At 40.8% G+C, this 18,399-nt stretch overlaps 1 protein-coding gene across 8 annotated transcripts in view; it reads right to left on the reverse strand.

The window, feature by feature from the left end:
- Nucleotides 1–18,399, reverse strand: part of mef2aa (myocyte enhancer factor 2aa) — a 60,327-nt gene that overhangs the window by 39,312 nt on the left and 2,616 nt on the right. The window contains exons 1-2 of one of the 8 annotated variants that reach the window (XM_079685506.1): nucleotides 18,127–18,272; nucleotides 15,593–15,720 (exon numbers count right to left, since the gene is read on the reverse strand). The exons of 5 other annotated variants lie outside the window; for them this stretch is intronic. The gene's annotated coding sequence lies outside the window, so the exon portion shown is untranslated. Of the gene's footprint in view, nucleotides 1–15,592; nucleotides 15,721–18,126; nucleotides 18,286–18,399 lie in introns of those variants that run through there. 2 more of the 8 variants (XM_079685505.1, XM_079685504.1) reach the window with 2 other exon arrangements.

Genomic DNA, 18,399 nt, shown 5'->3' on the forward strand with positions numbered 1-18,399 from the left:
GAGGTTGAAATCTCCTGAGATGTAGGAGAAGTCATAGGGGGAGGGGCTTATATATTCCCACATGAACGTGTAACCTGGCCAGTGATTCAGATCGCACTGTTCCCCAGAGAAAATGTAAACTCTGTCCTGTCTCTGAGAGAAGAGATATAGCCCACTCCCTGGAGGAGCATCCATCACTTACACCCAGCAAATAGAAAATGTCTAAACAACTACATTTCCCCTATGAATACAAATGTGAAAAGGTTAACAACTCAGGCCATAACATGCAGTCAGCAGTTGTGCGACGAGGACGCCAGGGGCCGAATTGGCAGTGAAAACGAAAATGACCAGTTCCAGTGGCACACAGTCATTATGGGTTACAGATGGACTGGCATTATGGTGTCTGGCTGTCTGAATCGGGGCTCCGCTGTAGGCAAACCTGACTGAGATCACCTCGCTAACTACCCACGCACGGCTGTCTGAGCCAGGAAAGAAACCGCCTTAACCCGCACAAAGAATTTCCCCAAACCACATCACAACAGGCCAAGGAGAGTGACTATGTTCTTGTTCATTAACTATTTCACTCACACACACACACACACACACACACACACACACACACACACACACACACACACACACACACACACACACACACACACACACACACACACACACACACACACACACACACACACACACACACACACACACACACACACACACACACACACACACACACACACACACACACACACACACACACACACACACACACTGATTATGATTATGAGGTTCGAGGAAGAGGGAGATCAGGGGTGTTCATGGATGTATTCTGGTGAATTGACTGTGTATTTAAATAAGTCATATAATGACCGCAATCTCAAACTTTCCAGCAATCTCTGATTTTTTCTTTCTTTCATTTTGGATAATGGAGATGCATTACATCAGATTACACGACACGGTGTAATAACCACGTTTTGACTTTACAATTAAGTAAAACAAATTACCAGCAATTTATAAACTCGACCGACAATTGTGGTGTATTTTATCTGAGTAGAGTTAGGGAGATAATATTATTCTTACTTTATGTTTGTGTTTGTATGCGATCAGTAGATGTTAAGGCAGTTTATACACTCTGCTTTTATTGATAGTTGGAGAAAGTTGGTCGCATTTGAATTTCAATGCTCTACTTTACAGTAGGGCTGCTCGATTATGGCAAAAATCATAATCTCGATTATTTGGGTCAATAATTGATATCACGATTATTAAAAACGATTATCCATTTACTTTGAAAACGTCCATTTATCGAAAAAAAAAAATTTGAACAGTATGTTTTTAACAGTTGATTACCCTGAACATAGGGCTGGGCGATATGGTCTCTAAATGATATCGCGATATTTACTGACTATATCGCGATTTACGACATATATCGCGATATTCTGAAATGTCCTCTAAAAAAAAAAAAAAACCTGATGTTTATAGTCACGCCAGTATGATGATTCTAGTAGTCCCTGCAACATATGTCTGCATTAAAAAATATCGACTAATAATGAAGAAAATTAACACATTTGTTTGCAATAGTAATTTATGCACTAACTACATTACTACTTGTACTACAACATTTGAATCATCAGTTCTTCCTCATTTTCCTCAATTGTTCATATTTGGTTTATGAAAATAATGATATTGTGGTCATTGTTCAAAAATGTCTGCTATTATTATGAGTAGTATTATTATTATTATTATTAGTAGTATAATGCGCTTTCTGTCTTCCTGTCATTATCAGGAATTAGACATGTAATGGCTATGTATTAGATTAGATTATAACCTTCATTCTCCTAAACTGCTGGGACATTTCCCTATAGCCAATACCTTTTATATTTTCTACTCTTCACTTACTTGTCAGCATAGGTCGGCATTGATGTACAGAGCCGACAGAAGACCTTGTTTATATTGGCATCATATTGAGAGGTGCAGTGACGCGTCCTAAACCAGGAAAGAAGCTGCTGGTTCCCTCGTCAAAAAAGCAATGGGATTTCTCCACAGGGTTTTGGAAAATAGCTGGAAATAAGGTCTGTGGAAAACAAACCTGTTTGATAAATGCACGTTTTTTTCAGCCGGATAATCTCCACATGTCTACCCTACTTTTATAATTTTCGAATCATAAATCTAATCGATAGATTATAAAAGGGTTTTAGGACGCGTCGCTGCACCACTAGAAGCCAACTCCATCGATCAAGCTGGCTGAAACTTTCTCTCCCTCTTCTTCTCATGCTCCCTGTCACTCTCCTTTAACTCCTCCGGTGACTTTATTTTATTTGAAGATAGTTTTTTGCCCGGCGCTCACGGGCAAACGGGAGCCTGCTCGCGCTGGCTCTGCAGCAAACAGCTGCTGCGGAGCCAACGCTAGCAGGCTCCCGTTTGCCTTTCAACCAACAACGACAACCGCCTCACGAAACGCTATGTTGTAGCCTTAATAAACGAAACAATTTAACAAAATTGCTTGTCAAAGTACCTATACCACTGGACAATTTTTTTTTTTTTTAAGCAATATTTTTAGTGGCCCGAGCGGGCAAGTGGAAAGTACGTTATGCTGGCCCGGGGTGTCTAAATAGTGCTTCCGAGCCAGCGGGCCATTTATAATGTCGAGCCCTGCTCTCTGTCACTGTGCATGTGTGTAATGTTTGTGTGCAAGTTAGACGGGGCCTGCGTGTGTGCCTGCGTGTGTGACTGTGTCTATGAGGGAGAAAGGAAAGCTCATTTTGGCCGCGGCGGGAAATTGATTTGACAACATAATACTCGATGTTCACGATGTGGTCATTTACGACATCGCATGGAGTGCAATCCACGATGTATCGTGTAAACTCGATATATCGCCCAGCCCTACCTGAACAGCCCTACTTTACAGTATTCGACAGCTTATCTGTGTGTCTTCTTACGATCTTGGTGAAGATTTAGAGAAGCTTATCTGAGGTGGCCTTATCTGTAATCATCTGTTGAGGCTGGTCTGAATTAATCACAGTAAGTTCTGTTTGTGAATGTGTGTATCTATGTAACCAAAGTGTGAAACTATAGATCAGAAAAAATCACACACATACGCACATATAAGCACATTCTTCCCTCTCTGTATGCAGAGAAGCTGTCACAGCAGGATAGTTCAAGTCTCGAGACGTAATACACTGTGTCATGACATGTCTCTTACACAGATATGAAATGACAAGCTGAGAGGGACTTCAGACTGCAGGTGTGCCGCGCTGCCAACTTCGTGTCCACATTCATCAAAAGTGTTTAGATAGCCAGAACTACTTGCTAAAAAAAAAAAAAATTTGGGATATCAATGATCACTCCATCTAATGCTGTGGTTGATCATTTCACAACATACTTCAAGTTACTTCAAATAAAGACATTTCAATCTTCAGAACTAAGTGGGAAATCTTCTTCTTCTTCTTCTTCTTCTTCTTCTTCTTCTTCCCAGATAGACATGTCAGAAGATGGTCTGGTCAGATAACAAAGCAGAACAAAGCCTGCACTGTAGCCGAGTACATGTTTGTGCATGACACTCTGACTTCTCGAGTGTTAGGAGGGGACAGAGTCATGTGCTCTTTGTGCATGTGTAAGAAACAGAGACGAAGAGATAAACATAGCTACAATTACCGCCTTGACTAGTATGCCACTGCCAACACGTCAAGTTTCAGTTTAGTTTGACTGTCCAGACTTTTCAAATGTATACAGTGTAGACTTTTAAGGAATTTAATAAAATGTGTTAAGTGTATTTTTGGCAAAAGGAGAGTTATCACTTTTTGATATGTATAATTCCACAGAGGAACATGCTGTCTACACTTAAAGACTATTTTTACAGAGGAGTACAGAGGACTGATAGAGAGCTTCCTCACATGGTGCAACAAAAATCACCTGAAGCTCAATATCAGCAAAACCTATGAGCCTGTGCGGACTATGAGAGGACAGAAGGCCCTCTTCCAAGGAGAGGAAGGGGGTGGACTCAAACAAGTACCTCGGGGTCCAAATGTGTTCACAAGCATGCTTGGTTGCGAAAAAACGACACATCTGAAAATGTTAGTGCTTCAAACACATCTTCGTCCTGGCAACATAGATGATGCATACAGTCACTACAGTTTAAGATCTCCAAAAATGAGTGTCATCAATTCAATACATGGCCAAATTGTAAATATCGTCACAATGGTTGCTCAACAAATTCTGAAAAATTATTATAATAATAACAATATATATAAACAATAAACGAACATAAAGCCAAGGCTGTTTGCTAGTGCAAAGGCAAGAGAATATGAAAGGGGACAACTGAGCCTGGAAGTACAGCCACATGGCTGTGTCTTGTGTACTCGATGTAAACAGGAACTCTACTACAAAAGTCCCAACGCAATAAATCATAACATTTGGCTCATAATGATGAAAAATAGCTTCAGTCATTACCAGTGTACACAGTTATGACAGTAATCATTTACAGCAGTAATCTAACATGCTTACAGTAGGTTTAGCAAAACTTCTATTACATCTTTAACAAAGCGCAAGAAACATAACAGATGTTACAACTTTTTAGCCAAACCCCTTCAGAGGCTGACGTTAAAAATAACTGATGGTTGAGCTGCAAGTTGATTTTGATCTGGTAAAATGGATGGAGAACCATGTACAGTAAGGGAATATTTAATGTAAAAATGTCATAAAACTTCTAACCAACACATGTATCGGATTTGGATTGGTGTGAAGGTGAAATCTGTTCAAACACTAGTGTGTACACACACACATAAAGCATCTCTTTGTATCTCTTCTAAAAGACCTTGATATTATACACCTGGACCACTTTGATATAAACCAGTCCAGCACTTCTCAAAGTTGCTTACTAACCATTTGTATCACATAAATCAATGTGCAGAGTATTTGTCGCCATAGGAACGACCACAGCTTGACACAAAGTCAATATGACATGTCTAACAGAATGAGTACATGCCTTACTGTAGCTTCTGTTAAATACACATGCACGCTGTATGTATAAAAGAAACCAAGCTTTATGACCGTTTCTTACCAGAGTTGATTTGATATTCCATGACGAGGTGTAAGACCGGTCAAGTGCCAGGTGGTCCAGTCTGTCCCCTCTTCCCTAAAGACAGACCACGGAGACACTGGGAGGCTTGGTGACAGGCCTGGCCCTTTCACAATCAATAAAACATGCTCAATTCCCAGAGTAATTACTGGATCCAGCACGTCCTCCTCCCTTGCTACTTGTAAGGCTGAGTTCACTCCACAAAGTTGAGGCATTACTCCCTCAACTGTTGTCCTATATAAGAGATAAGACTACGTAGAAGATGTATGTTAGAGAGTTTGTCTAATGAAGAAAAAAGAGGCCAGTGTTCTTCTGCATGTTTGTAATATAGGTTAATCAAACTGAATCACCTACCACCATTAAAGGTTATTCATGAGTTCATTCAGACTTGTGTTGAAGAAGTACCATATATATATATATATATATATATATATATGCTGCAATCATGCCTCCACTTCTTCTTTGAAGGTGATGGACAGAGGCCAAAGTCTCGAGCTCAGCCGTGACAGTTGTGTTTCCTGTGTAAAGCAGCGTTAGCCTCAGTATCCTACCACAGGCCGTGGCAGACAAGTCTCAACTTCCTGCTGCTCCACTTCCTGTTATTCAGGACCCCTCTACATGCCGTCTGCGGGGGAGTCAGAGGGAGCCGGTCGTAGATGGAGAGGAGGAAGAAAGGGAGGGACCACCTTGGGGACACCCTTCCCCTCTGATCCTTCCCTTATTACTGTTCTGACTGTGAGTCTGAGACTAAACAACAACAGAGGCTCATCTCCTGTGGCTTCACTCTGTGTGCTTATTATGTTTACTGGAAGGATCATTACACAGACTGGACGACGTGCGCGCTCTCAGCCACTCGCTTTACAATTAGTAGGCAGAGACCTTTCCTTGTTATTCAAACACTCCAACGGTTACATAAGAATGAATCACGGCCCTCACAATACTAGTACATATGCATAAAACAACATGATTTTGACTACATCTCAGATAGAATGAAACAGCTTCACGCAGTAATCTGATGTGCATTGATACAGGGATTCTGTGTAATAATCCATGACAACGTTCTTAAGTGTATCGAACTCAAAGTGTCAACACACTGGCTCAGTTGTGATTAGCTTCTGGCGGACTGGAGACATAAAGCGGAGCAGCCTAAATCCAGAGTTTTACCGATTTGTTTCAATGGAGCCTTGACACCAGCGCAGTAGGAAATGAACATCCACCTCTTTGTTCTTGCTTTCATCAGGAGGTGCTGTACCTGTAAATAGGGCTGTTGGCCTGAGGGGAGTGGAGGCAAGCCAGCCCTCTCCCTTTCTCTCCCGTTTCCCTTTTGTGAGAGCACGCTTATCTCCCTCTCCAGCAGTGAAAGGCAGGATTGTGGCCCCAGCAGCATCACTAGTGTTAATGTCTCCTGATGCTAATCTGACACTCGGCCGATCCTTCAACAACCACTTTCTCAACACCCTCGTTTCAACCCTCCCCCTTCTTTCTTCTTCTTTCTTTTTTCTGGCATTTTCTAATGATTCTTTGCTTTCTTTCTCTCGTTCTTTGAACTCATGTTATACATTCCCTCACCTCAGTTTCCAAGGCAACTAATGAGATATAATTAATAAGCGCTATTGCAAGGGCATGCGAACAGGAAAGTGAAAAAGGAGGCTTTGAGAAATGTATATAGAGGTGGGGCAGTCTGCAAAATATGGACTTTCTACAGCTCTACCCCTTTCTCTGTAAAGCATTGCTTGGGGTGACATGTTTCAGACCGGAGAACAATTTAAATACCATTTCAAGACATTGTTAAAATGGTTATGATAGGAATACCCTGAAGGTGTTGAATGAAAATCTAACACGTATACGTGGCGCGCACAAAAGAAAAACCTGCAGGCCAAAATGGTAAGATTGTAAAATTAATACTGGCAAATGTTTCATAAACTGCTTACTGTTTAAAGCCATGTAAGAAGGTCGTCAAGCATCTTTGCCCTCATTTCATTAAGTAATATGTTTCCTCTGAATATTAAATCAGTCTGAGCCTAACTCAATTGAGGTATACAAAAAAATGCATTGTTCAAAAGGAGACAGTGACCTGCACAGTGGGGACAGTGACAAAGACAGCACTGAGAGCCTGCACCCAAACTGCAGCCAAGCAGACAGCGAGTGGTTAATCTGCCCTGATGACTGGTGGCTCAGCCCAACTCTCCAATGACCCAGCTGTAATCCCACATTGGATCGATGCAAGTTCAAACAATCCTCCATGCTGCTAGCACCTTGCTGGGGCTGGGGGATGGTGCTGTAAGAAGGGGACCAGGAGACAGAAAGCTACTTATCACCTCCAAAATGACATCAAAAGGAAAGAAAACCCCTCAGGATGGACCGGCTCTCACTGGGAAAATGTTTTACTGTGGGCCATGTTACACAGACAATTGAATGGAGTTATGTTGCTCTTCAGATAAATACCTGAGACCATGTATCCAATCTAAAAAGTCTGAATGACAATGAGTGAATATAACAACCAATAACCAAAGGACATCATGGGCTGACAGCATTACCAGACAGACATCCTCCATCTCGCTCTCACAGTACTGTCAGGAGGACTATGCAAGGTGACTTTGACTAAGTGCCTTGGGGTTTCATGAGAAAACGCCATTGACATTACATTAATTTCATGTCTCTTTTTTAACTGACTTAGTGCCACAGAGCCCTGGATACTAGGGAAAAAAATGAAACAGATTTTTTTGCTTTAGCTTCGGGGCACAGGAAGCGGGAATCCATGACAAAAAGTGACAAATAGGTGACATGATCAGCTCCTAACTTTTCCATCACTTTAACAGCCACTAGACAGAGGGCGGAGATATTTTGCTGGATAAACGTTAGTCAGAAACTTTCCACTGCACTTCTCTTGTTTCTGTTTGGTTTGATAGCTTGTGTGTGTATGAAAAAGAGACAGAAAGAAAACAAGAGAGGAAGTGAGGGAGAGTCAGACAGAGAGAGGAGAGTATGACTGTGTTAACTATGTGGAAAGATGTAAGGGAAACAAGACTAAAAGAAGCACCCGCGCCCATCCCATCCCACCTCAGTGGTAGTGTGCGGCAGCGGCGTTGTAACATAATTACTGCTGGGACACTTCTATTCCCAATGATCCATTTGCGTCAGTCAGGTTCTCGAGCCCAGCCAATGAATGGATTCTCAGTTTCTCAAGGATAAAGAGATGACCCTCTCCTAACAGTTATATCCATTTCATGTCGAAAAGCTACTCTCCTGCTCAAGGTAAATCCCTTGCTGCATATTTGAGTAAAACTTTGAAGAACAAAGAAAATGATGAGAACTTCCTTAATGCAAGGATAGGGTGATGATTTATGTCTCATTAAAAATGTATGTGTTTGACAACTAAGAATTCTTATTACAGTATTGCGGTAGTTGCTATAGCGGGGTATATGCAGGAATCCTGAAGTCAAATGTAATACCTTTTAACACTTTTTTAAAGACCCTTTTCATACATTTGAAGACCTCATCGCCATTTCGAGTTTTAACCGGTTACCTTGGCGACACACTTTACCTCACATTTACTATATACAGTATTGATTGTCCTTCCTCCTTATCTTCCAACCATTTGGACGCAAGCTTGCATTTCCCCATAACGATGTTGTTTAACAACCGGCGTAAACGGAGCTTCGCGCGCTATAAAGCAGTGAGCGAGCGATGTCCTGTTCAGATGACGTCAAATCCAACGGGATGCCATAAATAACTACACAGAATCACACTACACATCTACGCAATGATTACATTCAGGCACACTAGAATACAACCTCTTTGGACCATTTATATACTAGCTACAAAATGTAATACCTTGGAAAATGCCGTTTAATACTTTTTAATAGCTTTAACTTTCCCTAAATTGATTTATCAACTTTTAATACTTTTTAAGACCCCACAGACCCTGTATTACCGTTACATCTGAGTAACAGAGCTAAGCATCCAAGCTTCCCAAAAATAATTACACTGCAATCTGTGAAAAACCTGCAGATTTAACAACACTTAAGTTCAGAAGGTATTTCAACAATTAGAGGTTAAAGACTCTTCAAAAATATTTGGATGAAAAATATCCCGGAGATCGCAAGTTTTTTTTTTTTTTGCCAGTTTCATATCTTGTTTCTAATCCAAAAATGGTTTCAGCCAGAAATGACATATTTTCTCACACATCTATTTCTTATAATATTATTTATATTGGTTTGTATTGATTTAGAAACAATTTATTGGGTTCATTTCTTCTTCCATTTCGCAGAAAAGAGCAAAGGTAGAAGTCATTTTTGGTTCCCCAGATTAGGAACAGATGCAACTTGGAAAATGGGTTGAAAAAAAAAGAACTTGAACTGTCGTTAAAGGCTTGAAAGCTTGAATGCTTAGCACTGTGGCTCGGATGTAAAAGCGAGACAGGATAATCACAATCTAGTGTGCAAGTAGAGTTTCAAACTAATGAGGCTCCAGTATTTCCCATAGCAGCAAATTGAGAAACTTCTCTCTTGAGTTAACCTTCTCAACCTGAGCAATAACTTCTAATCGGCCAATCTTCAGTATGTCACGCAATTGACAAACTAATAGCTAGCTACTCACTTCATATTAACGCCATTGGTTTAACAAACTTTGCCTCTGAGCAAAAGCCCTCCATCACCAACATTCCTTATGACAGTATGTCAATTTAACAAGTCAATGTCTTGACATGGCAGCATCAGTATCCAGCGCTGTCTATGGGTGAACACTGTGTCACTTTGCTCCTGCTGAGTGATATGTTACAAATCTGAATCTCAAGTTTCTTTATTTCATTACTTTTGTTTTGTGGGATAGTTTGCTGTAAACACTTGGAGAAAATATCTGTTTTAACTTCCGCTTTTCTAACACAGACACATACTGTACTGTAAACACACACGCACAAATAAGACTAATGCATGCATGGTCCTAGAGGTTTATACATTTGCATTGCATTACAGTGTGGCGCTGTGGTCTGATGTGCTGCGATGGCATGTGTCCATTTGCATGGTTGTCTATCATCAGATGGACTTCTCGCAAGGGAACCATACTAATGCCAACACCATAGGGAGCATTAGTCCCCCCCCCTCCCAGGAACCCCTGCGAGCTAAGTTAAGTGCCATGGCAGCCTTTTGATGTTGCACAAACCGCACTCAGAAATGGTAAACAGTGAAGACGAACCAAGATCTTCCTCCAGGGGGAATCCGCAGTGTAAGGATATTAGGGACGTCATGCATAATGTGTCTCAGCAGCAGCGCATTTACCCCGATCTCAACACATCTTTTAAAACACTGTGGATGTAGATTAGACTCTGAGATTCCAGATATTCAACTCTTCCCCAGTGTTTGATGATCAGCAGGCAGACTTAACTAAACAAATATTGAGCGCTGCGGAAGGAAAGTGTTTTCCTTTGCACATACATGTAGTCCCTATTGTTTAGGATTAGTTAATGTCAGCCTTCACAGAATGTCTACTTTTAATGGAAAACATTTAAAAAGCTCGGAATAAATATTTCATTTTCTCCCCCCATTTCAGTCCTCCACTCGATGCCTCTTTCCCACCGTGTTCCATTACATAAAAGGTTTATGCAATCTGAGCAGTGAGGATGGCCATGAGTCATAACAACAGGGAAAGGGGCCGGCTGAAGTAGCATTGATTTTTTTTTTTTTTACAATTTCATGTTATAGAATTAGCCTACTGATCTCATACAGGCCTGTTGTTCACACATTTCATGTAATACATTTCAAATAAAGCAACTACTCATTCATTTCTGAAAATACTGTCTGACACATACAGACTAGAAAGTATAAAAAAAACATGTTTCTAATGTGTTTAGGTTTCTGTACACTGGAGGGGGTTTTCAATTTGAACAATCTGAATCATGATGTTTTTAATCAGTAGTTTCAATAGCAGACTATTCCTGAAAGCCCTTTTCTTTTACAGGCCGTATGGGACCCAAAATGTGCATAATGTCTTTTTCACTGATACAAGTTGGAAAACTGACTTCAATCTGATACATTTCTTTCTCTTGTCTTCTCAATTTGAAAAGGTATTGACATCAATGAACGGCATTGAGCAAATAATCTAAGGGGCATTTCTGCAGCTATAGCCCACAGTTTCTCCCGAATCGGATTATGTTGTCTAGCTGTCACATGAACACTGTGTGCAAACAGTGTGATAGAAAGAGAGTCAGACAGAAGAGAGAAAGAGAGGAAAGAGAAAGACAGAGAGAGAGGAGAGAGACCCCAGGCCCTTCTGCTGCATGCCTCTCCAGGAACCTTCTCAGTCAAACTGTTTGCTAATAGCCTCTGGTGCTGAGTCCCAGGGCCAGTGGCTCGTGATGGAGCCCCCCCCCCCCCCGATCCTCCATCTCAACCCTTATATACATTGTGAACACCTCTGGCAGTTTGATCGGCAACAGAGGTTGAGGGGAGGAGGGAAACAAAATCAAGAACAACAAAGTCTGACATGAATACAGGCTGGCCACAGCTCACTGGTGGAAACACTACACCATTTTCTACTAGATCTGCAGCCCACAGCACACAGATGGAAAATGGACTGGGAGAGAGGGAGAGGACAGACGGGCAGACGCACAAACAGCGGGCAGACTCAACACCTCACTCACATTCACAGTCACACAGAGAGCTGGGATATAGAGACTGGAGGTGCTTTTATGATGCCATTATTATTTAAAATGACTGAGTTTTCTTTGATAAATATTGATTGCCAGAGATTTTGAGAGTGTGCCCATTGAAAGGGTAAAAATAAGCCATGTTTATTATGCTGTTTGAACTGCACAAGCATGAAGACGACAGCATGGCTTTTAAAACTCATACCTGACCAGGCTTACAATTTCCCTAAAGGGGGCAAAGTCAACCTAAAACTGCACATACCAAATAAACACGACACACTGTACCTTGGTGTTATGTAAAGTAGTTTGAAAACTTGTGCTCCAGCTAAAAGATGACTCGCATGAGGCGCTGCAGCGTTCATGCTGCTAGAGCTAAGCCCTAACAGCAGAGAGGAAGACAACTTTGAACTGCAAGTCAGAGCCCTGCGGTGGGCCGGGGCAGCTTCCAGAGACGGGAGGGGTCTGGGTCACTTCCCTTCCCTGTTCATATGGCTGCTGTGTGCTGCAGAATAATGGGAGGAATCACATCCCCCCCCAGCTGTCCTTGTTCAGGCTTCTCAGACAAACAGAAAAACAACTATATTGCAGACCAGACCTCCTTCCTGTGGCTCAGGAGGCCACGGGGTCTCCAGCTGCAGGAGATCTTCCAAGAGATTTTAGACTCTGTGCTCGCAGTAGGAGATGTGACACCCAAGTCTCACAGCTGTATTTACTACACCAGCCATTGATAAACACTTTTCTATTGACTACACGTCCTTCTATATTGGGTAGTATAAAAGGAGGCTACATTAAATGTTCCAAACGCCTATTTTAGTGCTTGGTAACAACAGTATAAGCAGTTTCATCACACAGAGCTTACCAGACTTAGAAGAAAGTTTACTTTGCACATAATTCAATTGTTTGTTCCTGATGCTTCTACTTAATCGACAGTATACAAAGCCCGAGAAGTTAAATCTCCAGTGAGCGATGCTTTTTAAGATCTACAGTAGAACATCAGGAATTCAATACAGTGGGGTATATTAGTAATCATGGGAGATCTTTTGATCTAGTAAATTAGATTATAATATATTCCTTTGATTCATGTTTTTTTTTCAGAGTCTCATTAAAATTCAGTTAAAATGCAACTCAGCAAAGAGATGTCTTTCTTAACTTCCTTTCAACTATCAGTTTTGCTCTTTACACGTTTTACTATAAAATCTCCACAGTATTAAGTAGCAACACAGTCACTCACTATAATTCTGTTTCATGCAGGCAAATGTCTATTTTGTGTAAACAACAATAAGAAAACAACCTAAAATACAATGACTAACCAAACCACACATTCAAGTTATCTGCCCAAATAATGTGTTTTGAGATGGTGCACAATGCAATGCTGTGGTTTGTCTTGCAAAGCCAAAGAAGCAAGATGAGGCACCTCAGAAAGGTGCTAAATGACTTTATTTCTCAAAGTCGCCGTCACCTTTCCCCCACCGCATGCTTCCACAGTCTCCCCAAACCACAGGGTGCATGTGTCATTTCTGATCGTTAGAGAACATGTACTGTCAGAACGTAACACAGAAGTCAGCGGCCGATGTAAATCAGAATAAATTATGCTTTACAAATAATAATAATTAAAATAAATCAAAAAAACTAGGATGATGCTACTGTTGTTTGTATTGATAGTCACAGTGACCAGTGCAGTGAGAGAGAGAGACGAGGATCAAAGTGACGAAAGCAGATCAGCAGCGGCTTTAGAGAGCGGCTCTGCTTTGCGCTGTTCCTGCTGCTTCTCCTGTGTGGTCCAGGTTGAAGAGGTGAAGAGACCTCCAGTCAGGCCTGATTTGGAAGAGCAGCAGAGACAGGAAAAGACAGTGCGGACTTAAGCTGCTCTGCCCTGCTCAGCAGCACATGTGCTGAGTGAGACAAACAGGGTGGCTTACCAGCAGAGGTCTCAGTCAAGGGCAGGACAGTTGAAAGGTCACTGATCTCTGTCTTGCTATACAAACAGTGCCTCAGTGAGTAACACATTCACCCTCTGAGCTTACCTCAGGCTATTAGAGGGCCTGAACAATACTGGAGATTATTCTGACAGGCATTATTGTTCAGTTGTGTAATCTAAGAGCCATATTTTCTATTATTGCTTTTATCATTTATAGATATTTGAAAAGGGAAAAGTGCCTTAATTTGTAAGTGATAACCAAGTGATTTACTACTATTCCTAGTACATTTAGAGTACAATATGAATACTATTTTAAAACTATTAAATAGTTTGCAGTGTATTTTAATAAAAATGCCATTAACTTTGAATCAACCCCACTATGTCAAATGACAAGTAAGATTCAGCAAGTTGACGTCGTCTGACACCCGAGGGCTGGTTCACACCCGGAATAAAGACTCATGATCACAGCACATGAAGATCTTGTGTAAAACAACACACACACACACACACACACACACACACACACACACACACACACACACACACACACACACACACACACACACACACACACACACACACACACACACACACACACACACACACACACACACACACACACACACACACACACACACACACACACACACACACACACACACACACACACACACACACACACACACACACACACAGAGAGAGAGAGAAGGTCAGGATGGACCCAAAATCTCTTTGCAGTGAAGTACTAGGGCTAACCAAAGGCCAACAGTGATCTATAAAGCTTAGAACTAACCTAGAAAGAATAACATATTTATAATATATTGTAAAGTGGCTCTTAAATTGAAATCAAATGATGTATAGTTTTTGTTTTAAATAAAACATGTCTGATAGTTGGTTTTCTGAACACCAACAGCCAAGTAATTGTTTGTAAAAGCCTTTTCTCTTCAGTCTACAGTACAGGGGACGGTACACAGTTAACTGTGCTCGAACACATTATCTGCCAGGCTCAAGATTCTGCATCTAACCTCCAGGTCTCACAGGAAAACGCTGGAATCTCCATATTGATGATAGAGCTCCAATAAACAATGAATCATCTTACTAAGGTGCTTCTGTTAGTCAAACAGACGTGGAACCGTTACAATGTGATTGAGGATTGCCAATCTTTTTAGTGGTTCTTAAAACACATCTTACATTTAAAATTAACTGCACCATGAAAAATGTAAGTCTATATTGAATAAATAAGCGTTTCAGTACCTTATTGTAGCCAGTTTCAACAATCATGACCGTGTAGTTATTGTGCACTCTTTACGAGATAGCTCATCACTACTTTTAAATAATTTCAAAGATTTTCCTAAAATAACATTTCTGTTAAGTCATAATCTGATTGAACAACTTAACGTTATTAAGCCCATGGCCCTCCAATGAAAGACCTTACACTTTCAGTCTTATGAACCAGGTGTGTGTGCGACATTCCTGAGAAAAATCACAATCTGTACACAGAGAGCGACACGTTTTCATGTAGAGCTGTACAGCAGTCTGGCAAATAGGGTAGGTGGAGCTAACGCAACCCTCTAGAACTCACTTGCGTGTGAGCAGCGAATTGTTTTTGCAGGCTCTGCGTTGCGAGTAAACGGTAACTAAGGCCAAACAAACAACAAAATAGCAATGACCATCTCTGACAAGTAAGCTACAAAATATAACCTGTAATTACTGCTTACAACCATAGGTGTCGCCAAAGAGAAACGATTTTAACTTTAAAGCTTTGAAAATACAACCAGCCCTGTATTGATACCAATTTAATATAAAACATAAAAGCCAAATGATTTAAAAATTATTTAAAATAAAATATAAAAATTGTTTCCACATTCATTTAAAAATAATTAAATATAGAAAACAATTCTAAAACAACTGTGATTACAATTGCTGTATTGTTTAAGCTAAATATGCAGTATAACAAAATAGCTTGGCTTACCAAACAATCAAAGAAACACTATCCTCTTTATTGGACCAAGAATGCTCAGCTTCTGCCTCGTATTTTTCACTCAGTACATCCGTGGCTTTCAGCTTTTTGGTGTTTTTGTCCTTCTTGAAAAAAATGTCCTGGGAGGAGGAGAGTGGAGGAGAAAGACTTTCACTCAGTGATTCAGAGGCATCGTGTAAACGCCAGCATTCTCTTTCTGACAACCAGCGTTAATTGCAGATCCGACTCGCCCACACACTCCACATTTCTCCTGGAAGGAGAAGCTGAGACACTGAGATTGAAGTGGGATGAGGAGTGCAGTAAAAGATGCTGCAGCTGCCCGTTCCTCACACCGTCACCACCTCTCATTTCTCCCTTTCCACTGACAACTTGTGTGAGGACGCTAACACGCACTTACTCACATTTACAGAGACATGCAGGGGCACACAACCATAACATGTAACAAGGCTAAAACATTTAACAGTGGAAGTAATCGTGGAATATCTATTTTATTTACTACAACTAAATGACACTGGAATCGAACAGGCATATTATCAAACCGTGTTTGCGTAATGGAAAAGGTAAAAGATACGGGGTCTCTGAGGTTAGTTCACCACATGCATGAGAGAGATATTTGTGATGGCTCTATCTGTGCCTTCACAGACACCATATTCATTCCTTTGACTAATACACAACATAAATTGTTAAAATGATATTCATTTCAGCAGCATTGAAAGGATCCCTCATCCACACATTAGACATAAGAGCTCACGTGATGTGGATCATGAGCAACAAGGCCCATTACTGGCGAGGCCTGGGGCAGCACACAAGCTAATGACTGCAGATTGAAGGGTGCTTTACTGCTTTGCTTTAGAAGTCACTGGCAACCAGCTGGTATGGTAATGCACACGCCGTAAGTACAGCAGTAACATTAAATGGACAGTGAAAAAGTATGCTTCAATACTCCTGCAACAACTCTTGTCCATGAAGAAATACTTTAACAATAAAAAGCGTGTCATTGGTCCATCCTGGTAACTGAGGGATATACTTTAAGAACTGAAATATTAAGGCAAAGTAATATGTGTTCATGTATATTAGAGAAAACAATACAACAAGATTGCTTCTAAGGATGCTTATACATGGTTGGAATTTGCTGTTTTTCTAAATATGCTGGATTTTAACCAAGCAATGACACATTTTTTAAATAACTCGTTTATTTGGTTGTAAACGAGGATTAAATAGAGCACAATCTTCAACTCATAGTGTTTTCTGCTCCAACTAAATAAAATCCATTCCTTCCGTACAATATTAATGAGATGTGCCGATGTAGGTATAGAAAACATTTGAGAAGGTCAGGTTACTGTTGGCCATTGCCCACTCTGGCGAGGGGTTAAGGTCACAGAGATTCAAAGAACCACAGCTAATATCCTCTCTCACAAGCTCATGCACCAAACTGAGCAAAAAATAATATGGGAAATATAATCACTTTAAATAATAAAAAGTGTGATATAAAAGTAGTCTATAAAGACAACAATTACCTGTAAATTAAAACATGTTAGCTTTGACCCCCATAATCTCTCCTAAATAGAGTAATGACTAACCTATAGAGCTTTACTTATCATCAGGAAATATACCATGAGGTACAAGGACCTCAATTACTGTATGTCATGTTAAAGTGCCAATATAAACTGAGTTTAGGCTTGCTGTCATTTAACTTGTGCTTGGCAAAAAGTATCCTCTTGTCGGATTGAGTGTGTAAATATAAAGACAACACCAATAACAACATTAATGTCACCGTGCACGGGCTGAACGGCACCATATATAGATTTCAGTACCAGAATTAGGCAAATGTTGAAAACTGGCAAGCTTTAGCGCCAAAAAAACAATTCTCTCCATATTTAAAAGTAAGTAAGCTACCTTCGTCCAGTAGGTTTTTTAGAAGTTCTTATCATATTCAAACATAGCAAAACCTTATATAATATCAGCACTTCTACCGGGTTATTCACTGTTAACTATCTGCTGTTGTGTTGATTGCTCAACAGTGTTATGATTACTATGTTTCCCAAACGTTGCGCCTGTTTTACAAAGTACAGTATGACATGTCAAACTTTCGATCCCAGGTTTAACTGCGACTGAGTGTTTTAACACTCTTAATACACGAATAAACACTCAAGAAGCACATACAGTAAGACTTGTTCCCGGCGCAATATTGTTGACGATGAATCCTGTAAAAGTTTCTCGCAATGACTGATATCAACAGCGCGCGTCTGACTGCACCCTTTAAATCCACACTTGGACGTTTCGCGGCATCAAAACCTTACTGATAATCAACATGACTGATGTTAAGTCACTCGATACTGGTTTTAAACTGTGTATGTTGAATTCTGAGCGTACCCAGGGGCAGACAGATAAACAGATAGATAGATATCTGCAGTTCACGTCTCCGTTTCCAAAATCCTCTCTACGTCTCCCTCTTGCGCTTTTCTACTCTCACTCACTGTATCGCCGCCACACTCCGCAACATTGTTTCTATTTCCGTTACTCACCTTTACTCCCAAGTCAGTCGCCGTGTATAGACACTCTATATCGGTGGCTCCAGTGGATAAACGTAATTTCAGTTCACATTTACACGCTGACTGCTATTTTAGGGGGAGCTGACAAACTCAGAAAAGCCTGTCTCCCTCTTGTCAGCGAGAGACTCCTCCCCTTTTCTGACGAACTGCCTCCCTCTATCTCCCTCTCTCTCTCCCTCTCTCTCTCTCTCCCTCTCTCTCTCCCTCACAAACACACATACGCACGCACTCATACACACACAAACA

The sequence above is a fragment of the Notothenia rossii genome (assembly GCF_949606895.1).
Source record: "Notothenia rossii genome assembly, chromosome: 5".
NCBI classification, from domain to species: Eukaryota; Metazoa; Chordata; class Actinopteri; order Perciformes; family Nototheniidae; genus Notothenia; species Notothenia rossii.